Source organism: Myodes glareolus, chromosome 4 (assembly GCF_982192425.1).
Source record: "Myodes glareolus chromosome 4, mMyoGla1.1, whole genome shotgun sequence".
Classification (NCBI taxonomy): Eukaryota; Metazoa; Chordata; class Mammalia; order Rodentia; family Cricetidae; genus Myodes; species Myodes glareolus.
Genome location: NC_142029.1, coordinates 21,440,080 through 21,448,465, shown reverse-complemented (window position 1 = coordinate 21,448,465; position 8,386 = coordinate 21,440,080).

Below are 8,386 nucleotides of genomic sequence, written 5' to 3'. Positions count from 1 at the left end.
ATCTTTAAAAAAATTCCCAAGTTGTCATGATGGTTTAGACTGATTGCAACCTGATTCTGCATATATGGGATGCTAATTCCTCAGCAAGATTGGGAGGCTTGAGCAAAGGGGTGGAAGGAGGAAGAGGAGGAGGAAGGAGATGAATTGGGTTCAGAAGCAGCCGGTAGTATCCACTGTAGTTAGATGATGGCAGAGGTGAGATAGCGCCAAGAAGCAACCATTCCATCCACAATTCCCAGAGTTTTCCACGTGTGTGTTCTTCACTCTGACCCCGAAAACCAGCAATACAAAGCCAACCTGACTGTACACATGCTAACCACGCAGACTTTATGTTAGCCTGGTGGCGTAGACCCTGCAGCTGTCCTTTTACAATGACAAAATGGAGTCACAGAGTGCTAAGGAGTCTGTGCAGGAGCAGGTGGCTGGTGGAGACTGACATCTTCGGTCCACTCTTTTGGGAGAGGTTACCATTATTCTGATCTTTTGGAAGAGGAGATTGACGTTCAGGAACATGACATTCATGCACCTGGTTATTCATTTCCCAGAAAACTCACCTTCCCTACTCCAGGGCTGCATTAGACTCCAGGAGGGGTTGCCTTTGACTTTATGATGTAAGCAGACTAATAGGGTGTTAAATATTGAATGTGTGTGGCTTGGAAGGAAAGACGGCAGTGTCTGTGATTGGGTGTTTGAATAAGTAGCAACCCAGAGACTCACAATTCTGCGACATTAGGTGAGTCTCTGTCTTATCAGCCCCTCTTTACCCTTTGGATATGAGGAGAACCGAACATGGCACACCCAGATGATATCAGGTCATGGTTTCACAGCCTGGAGGAGGAAGAGCATGCTCGGCAAGAGTGTATAGATGTGTTTGGAGCAGAGTGAGTGGTGAGCTGTGTGAAGATGACTTTGTACATCAAGTGGATGAAGTGCCACAGGAGGATGGGGATGACCTCTGTGACTGAGCAGGGAACTAAAAGTTGCCCTTCTGAGACAAGCAGAAGCTTCAGCTAACCTGCCTGATGTAGGGGACTCTGCCTAGGGAGCAGAATAGGAGGGTGTTTTGCATTGAGACCATTTAGCAACTTCCTGATGCCACCCATGTGAAGGCAGCAGATAATACTGAGCTGATATTATATCACTGGTTCTTTTTTTTAAAAAAAATGTTATTTAGGGGCCTGGAGAAACAGCTCAGTGGTTAAGAGCGCTTGTTGTTCTTACAGAGGACCTTGGTTCAGTTCCCAGCATCCACACCAAGTACTCACAACTACCGTAACTCTAGTTCTCAGGGATGCCCTCTTCTGGTTTCCCGGGGCACTTACATATGTGGTGCACAGTCATCACAGATAGGAGTAAATCTTTAAAAATTGCACACACATAAACACTCACTCACAGTCTTGCCTTGGTATGTAACTTTGGCCAGCCTGGAACTTGCTGTGTAGAATAGGCTGACCTCATTTCACAGAGATCTGTCTAACTCTGCCTCCTGACTACTGGGATACAAGGCAGATGCTGCCATGCCTGGCCCTTTATGCTTTCTTGATATAAGAGTTCATATAACCTAGGCTGGTCCCAAATTCACTATGTAGCAGAGAATGACCTTGAACTTCCTGTCCTCCAGCCTCCACGGCCCAAGTGCTGGGATCACAGGTGTGTATCATCACGGTTGGATTTATGCAGTGCTGGGGATGGAATCCGGGGCTTTGTGCATCTTGGGTAAGCACTTTACCAACTGAGCTACAGCTCCAGACTCGCCATGGGTTCTGCACCTTGGTACATCTGTAAAATGGGAACAGTAGGACCTGATTCATCGGTGATTTGTGAGTTTGAAAGGACGCAATGTGAGTTAACAGTTTATCACGAGAACAGACACAGGGTAAGTCTTTACCAGTCGTTACTGCCAAGCACAGGCTTGTGTGACTTGTACAGCATCACGTTACTGCAAGCAGAGAACTCAAATAGTGTTCACTCTTTATTCCAGGCACAGGAAGCTGCTGGGAACATTAAACAGGTCTTTTACATGATAGGTACTAGTCTGCTCATTTGTCAAACTAATGTGAACGCATCCCCTCCCTTACTTATTCACACATTTAATGTGTTTGGCGTGCCTACTGTGTGATTGGCGCTGGCACAGTGAGATGGTCTTTCAGGAGCTCGCCATCTGACACGGGAGGGTGGCCTGACTGCTGTGTGTGCTGCGCCTTTGGAAGTCAGTGTGTGGGCAGTTGGGTGGCACAGGGGACAGCCCTGAAGGCGAGAGGTGGATTGGAAAGCACTGAGAATGTTTCCCCACGAAGCCCACTGAACTAGCTCCAGCTCCATCAGCACTATGACACTTTGGACTGATGACCCTCTGCCCCTCAACTCCTTCATTGAGATCCCTAACAAATGTCAGGCTTTGAATAAAAAAAAATATCTTGAGCACAAGAAACTCTGGGCCTTAAGCTGTGGCTGTCCCTTGCTGGTGTGCAATCTCAGGCATGTCACTTTCCCTCCCTGGGCTTCAGTCTTAGGGCAATGAAGGCCAGGCTCAGTGGTCCTGATGTCTGCTTTTACTTGAGGCTACAGGGCCGTTACTCCAAGGAGCCACAGCTGTTCCTTGTACTGGGCTTCCCTTTCCTCTTTCCCCCCTCCATACAACTGCAGCACGGGGCTTGCTTTGGCAGCGCACAGGCAGAAATTAGAATAATGCCGGGTAGAGGAGGATGGCCCTAGTGCAGGATAACACTCAAGTTCTTGAACTGTTCCATATTTTTAAAATAATATATAAAAGAAACCCTCCTCACACCCGTGCATCCTCGCTAATATGCAGTGTACTGCTGGGCAGGGACCAACTCTCTCAGAAAACCGCTCCCAGGGGGAACATGAAACGAGAAAACAGCAACCAGAACACAAATGCAGTCAAAACAGAAGGCTGCCGCTTGCCACTTCTCTGTGTCTGAAGCAGGCGCGTTTGGCCAGCCTGACTTTTTCCTGAGGAAGACTCATCTTTCAATTGGTTGTGCCATGGCCCGCAGGCTTCATCTTTCCACATTCTCTGTTTGGAATTCTCTCTCCACAATATTTCAGAAAGAAGAGCCAACTCTGCAGTTTTCTCCAAATCTGCTTATTGCCCGGGGATCTGGGAGGGGCCGAGATGAGAAGATGGAAACCCAGCTGGACCCCATACTTTCCATGCTGGGCAGCTTCCCAACCTCAGCAGCCGAGGATGGAGAGGGGAACCCGGGCACCTGCCTCCAGCGACGGCTGTGGAACAGTACGGAAGAGTGAAGGGCAGCTTCCCGTAGGCGCTCTTGTTCCCTTTGTCTGGAGTCTGGCTGTATTCAGAGTGTCAAAGGGGCAAAGTTGTGTGGACGCCTCCTCAGCCTCCCAGCCTGGACTCTTTCTTCTCTCTATGGGGGAAACAGGTTCTTTCTTTCTTTTGTATATATTTTTTATTCTTCTTTCATATATTACAACCTGATTACAGTTTCCCTGAGTTTCCCTCCCTCCTTGTCCCCTAGTTTCTCTTCCCCACCTCCCTTCTCCCCAAGATCTACCCCCTCACCCTATTTCCCTTTAGAAAATGGCAGGCTTCCCAGGGACATCAACCAAATACAGCACAATAAGCATACATCAGGCACGTATCATCATATCAAGGCTGGAGGAGGTGACCCAAAAGCAGGCAAAAGAGTCAGAGACAGTCCCTGCCCCCAGTGTTAGGAGTCCCACAAGAACACCAAGCTACTCAGTCATAACATATGTGAAGAATCTCCGTCAGACCCCTGAAGGTTCCCTGGTCTCTGTGAGCCCTCATGAATCCCAGTCTTGATTCTGTGGGCTGTGTTCCTGTGGTGTCCCTGTCTCCTCTGGTTCCTCCAACCCTTCCTCCCCTTCTCCTCTTCCTCCCTGAGCTCTGCCTAGTGTTTGCCGTGGGGCTCAGCCTCAGCTGCTGGATGAGAGCACCTAAGTTCCTGGAGAGTCGATGATGTCCAAAGAAGGGCCAGGGAGAGCTTCCTTCTTACTCACAGCTGTAGGGTATCACGAGGAAAGCAAACTTGAAGGAAAGCAGGTAAAGCATCCTGGTTTCCTTTCTGTTTCTGTGATAGGTATCCTGAACCAAACGTAGGCGAGAAGGGGGTTTATTCGGCTGACAATTCCAAGTTACAGTTCACCATAGCCCAGAAGTCACAGTGGCAAGGGCGTGGCATAGCTGGCTGAACTGAGCAAAGAGAAACAAATGCATGAGGGTCTGTTTGCTTACTGGTTGACTTCCTTCTCTTTTACTCAGTTCAGGAACCTCCGCCTAGGAAATGGTGCTGATCACAATGGGTTGAATCTTTCCACATCAATTAGCAATGAAGACAACCCTCATGCAGTCAATACCCACAGGCCACCTTGATCTAAACCAGCTCTCAACCTGTGGGCCCCCACCCTTTTGGGGTCAAACGACCCTTTCACAGCGGTTGCCTAAGACCTTCAGAAAACAAATATTTATATATCTGTTATTTATATATATATAATTGTATATATTATAACAATTCATAACAATGGCAAAATTACAGTTATGAAGTAGCAACGAAAATAATTTTATGGTTGAGGGTCACCATAACATGAGAGCTGTATTAAAGAGTTACAGCATTAGGAAGGTTGAGAAGCACTGTTCTAGACATTTCCTCAGTTAAGACTCTCTTCCCAGGTGAGAGTTGAAAGCTAACTCTCACACAAAGCCACTCAGTGCAAGGCTGACTTGTTTGGCCTTTCTTAGATCGTCCAGGTGTTTGGATTATGAGGAGCTGTGTGGGTGGATCAAAGTTATGGGTTCTGGAATCCGAATGACGGACCCTGAATCTCAGTGCCATCACCATTCATGCATGGGACCTTGAGTCAGTCACTTTGCATCTCCTAACTTCGGGGTTGGCATGGGAACAGCTGAGCTGCTGCCTACTGTATTAAGTAGCACAGGCCTAATGCACAGCAAGCTCCGACTGAATGACTGATGAGCTCTCACGGTGACTAAAGGAGGGAGCCTGGGCTTCGTTTTCTCTCCATCAGGCATAGAGAGAAAAGTAAGAGCAGTGGATGTTCAGGAGCCAGAGGGTAGTTCTTCACTCATGGGACTCTCTTCATTTCCCCAGGCAGGAAGGCTGATCCCCTTCTGGCCACCAGACCACAGTAGGTGGTTATTGCTGGGTGTAAGGCAGGGAAACTTGAGTGCCAGGCAAAACCCAGAGAGAGACAGTGGATGGGAGCATGAGAGGAAATAGACATTTTTGGAACTGATTACAAGTAGGAAGTCCATAATTCTTTCTCCAACTAAATGGACCTTGCCATCCCACTGCACTTCCCAAGGTTCTCTTGTGAACCAAAAGGTGGTGCAAGCACAGACCGGTCATATGAATGGGCTTAACACAGACATTTCAAAAGCCCACCTAAAGGTGGTACACAGGGCTAGATTGGTAGGGTGCTTGCATAGCATGCACAAAGCCTGGGATTCCATCTTCAGCACTGCAGAAACTGGGTACAGTGGGGCAAGCCTGCCATCCCAGACACTGGGAGACGGGGGCAGAAGGATCTTGGTTGTTCAACCTCACGAGCTGGTAAATGGGATCATGGGTAAAGGCTTTGATAGGAGCATAAATCTGCAGCCACTTCGGGACGCTGCCAAGCAGCATCTCTGAAGCTGAACATACAGGGGCCCTATGATTGTGTCAATTTTGCCTCAAGATGTGGTACCAAAGGACTTTTACTAGTGTTGTGGTTTGAAAGAAAATGGTCCCCATAGGGAATGGTGCTATTCGGAGGCATGGCTCTGTTGGAAGTGTGTCACTGTGGGGTGGGCTTTGAGGTCTTTTTCTCAAGCTCCACTCAGTGTGAGAGTCAGCAGACTTCCTGCTGCCTGGAAGAGCAAGATTCTTGCTGGCACTCTCAGCTCCATCTGTCTCCACACTGCCATGCTTCCCTGCCTGATCCTAATGGACTGAACCTCTGAAACTGCAAGCCAGCCACCTTCAATGTAATGTTTTTCTTTGTAACAGTTGCCATGGTCATGGTATCTCTTCACAACAACAGTAAACCCTAACTAAGACAACCGGACTGTCTTACACTCTACTGCGTGTGGTCACTCCAAATCAGAAACTACTAGATGCTCATGAGCAAAGGAGAAAGAATTCCAAAATTGGGGCATTTTTACAGAATATCACCGTGAGAATGAGGGCTCTTTACTTTGCATGTAGCAACATGAGTATATCTCCCCAAAATAATGTTGGGCAGGTTTTTTTGGCACACGGGGGAGGGGGGATATCATTTAATTTAAAGGCAGTTCATAAAAACAGATGAGGCTAACCGGCACCTGAGGAAGGTCCCAGTGTAAGAAAAAGCTGAGGTCTCACCTTGAAGGGTGGGGAGTGGCAGGCGCATGAGTGGACCTAGGTTTGTTCAATTCCTGATTTGGTGCCATATAAATGGGTGTAATGATCAATGTGTGTTTAACTTAGGATATATATATATGTGTGTGTGTGTGTGTATGTGTGTGTGTGTGTGTGTGTGTGTGTGTGTGTGTGTATACTTTGCTATTGGACACCAATAAACATTTTAAAGTACCAAATACAAAAGTATCAAAAACTAAAAAGAATCTTGGAATAAAATCATGAAACCTTTCTAAAAGTTAGGACATAAGACTAAATTAAGTGAGATAGACCATGTTCTTGAACGAGAAAATGAAATGTAACATGATGTAAGCTCACATATAAATTTCATGCAAATTCATTGAAAATCCCAACCTATTTATTTATTTTTTTAACAAACTGATCCTTGTATATGGAAGAATGAGATGGTCAAAAAGAACCATGATCCTCTGATTTTTTAAAAAAAAGTTAAGCGCAAGGACTGGCTCAGCGGTTAAGAGCACTGGCTGCACTTCCAGAGCATGCAGATTCAACCCCAGCTCCCAGACGGTGGTTCATAGCTGTCTAGAACTCCAATTCCAGTGGATCGGACACCCTCTTCTGGTCCCCATGGGCACTACATACATGTAGTGCACAAAACATACATACAGGCAAAATACTCATACACATTAAACAAACAATTGCAAAATTTTTAAGAGTGAAGCACAATCCATAAGCCAGATGGTGTACTTGCTATATTGGATACCAGGATTTATTATTATCTGTTATGGCTAAGACAGTGTGCCATCAACATGGGGATGAAACAAGAGCAAGCACCCGGAAAGAAACCCTCACACGTGTGGAAGCTTGTGGCAACTGCCAGATCCGGCAGGTCTAGCACGCCAGGCCTATTGCTTATCCGTATGGGAGAAAGTGAAATTAGTTTCTTATCCTAAGTGATTCCCAAAAACCAATTCCAGATGGAATAAAGGCTTAAGTATAGAAAGAAAACTATGACAGCATTGGAAGACAATATAAGAGATTATATCTATGACCTCAGGCTGGGGAAAAATCTCTTAAACAAAACACAATAAGTACTAGGCATAAGGACAGCATTGAGCAATTTAATTATATTAAAATTAAAGATTTTTTTCTTGTAGAACTACCATATGACCTAGCCTGGGTCCACTCCTGGGCATATTCCTAAAGGACTCTACATCCTACCCCGGGGACATTTTCTCATCCGTGTTCATTGCTGCTCTATTCACAATAGCCAGGAAATGAAACCAGCCTAGATGCCCATCGACTGATAGGTGGATAATGAAAATGTGGTACAGATGCACGATGGAATTTTATCCAGCTAAAAAGAAAAGCGGAATTACGAAAGTTGTAGGAGAGTGGATGGGTCTGGAAATTCTTACATTAAGTGAGGTGACCGAGGCTTGGAAGGAAAAACACCATATGTTCTCTCTCATATGTAGATCCCAGTGTTTAATGTTTATGTATGTATATATGTGGGAGAGAGTGGGTGCAGGTCATGGAACTGGAAAGGGGACCAAGAGAAGACAAAGGGAGATGTTGAGGGAGGGAGGAGGGCAACAGGACACAGGTGGCGTGAAAGCAGAGAAGAGGCCGTGAGATGGAAGGGGGAAAGACCAACAAAGTAAATTACATTAGGAAATGATGTAAAATACTTTGCATATTAATATTAAAATATTTTTATATTACGATTTTTTGTTCTTCAAAAAACAGCATTTTAAAATTTTCATAAATGGGAGAAAGTGATTACCTAGGAATAACTAAGAAGATTGGAGAGCCAGTAGCCAGCCACTTGGGAAAACCAGAATCTTCATGGTCTATCCATGGATAAAAATGTCTTGAATCTTGCTCCTTATAGGGATGGCACAGCCTTCATTTGATCAACAACTCTTTATCAAGTATTGTTGGGAAGAAAGTCTCAGGCTGGGTGCTGGGGACACAGCACTGAAAAGAGGAGGCAAGATCTAACTGATCACCACAGC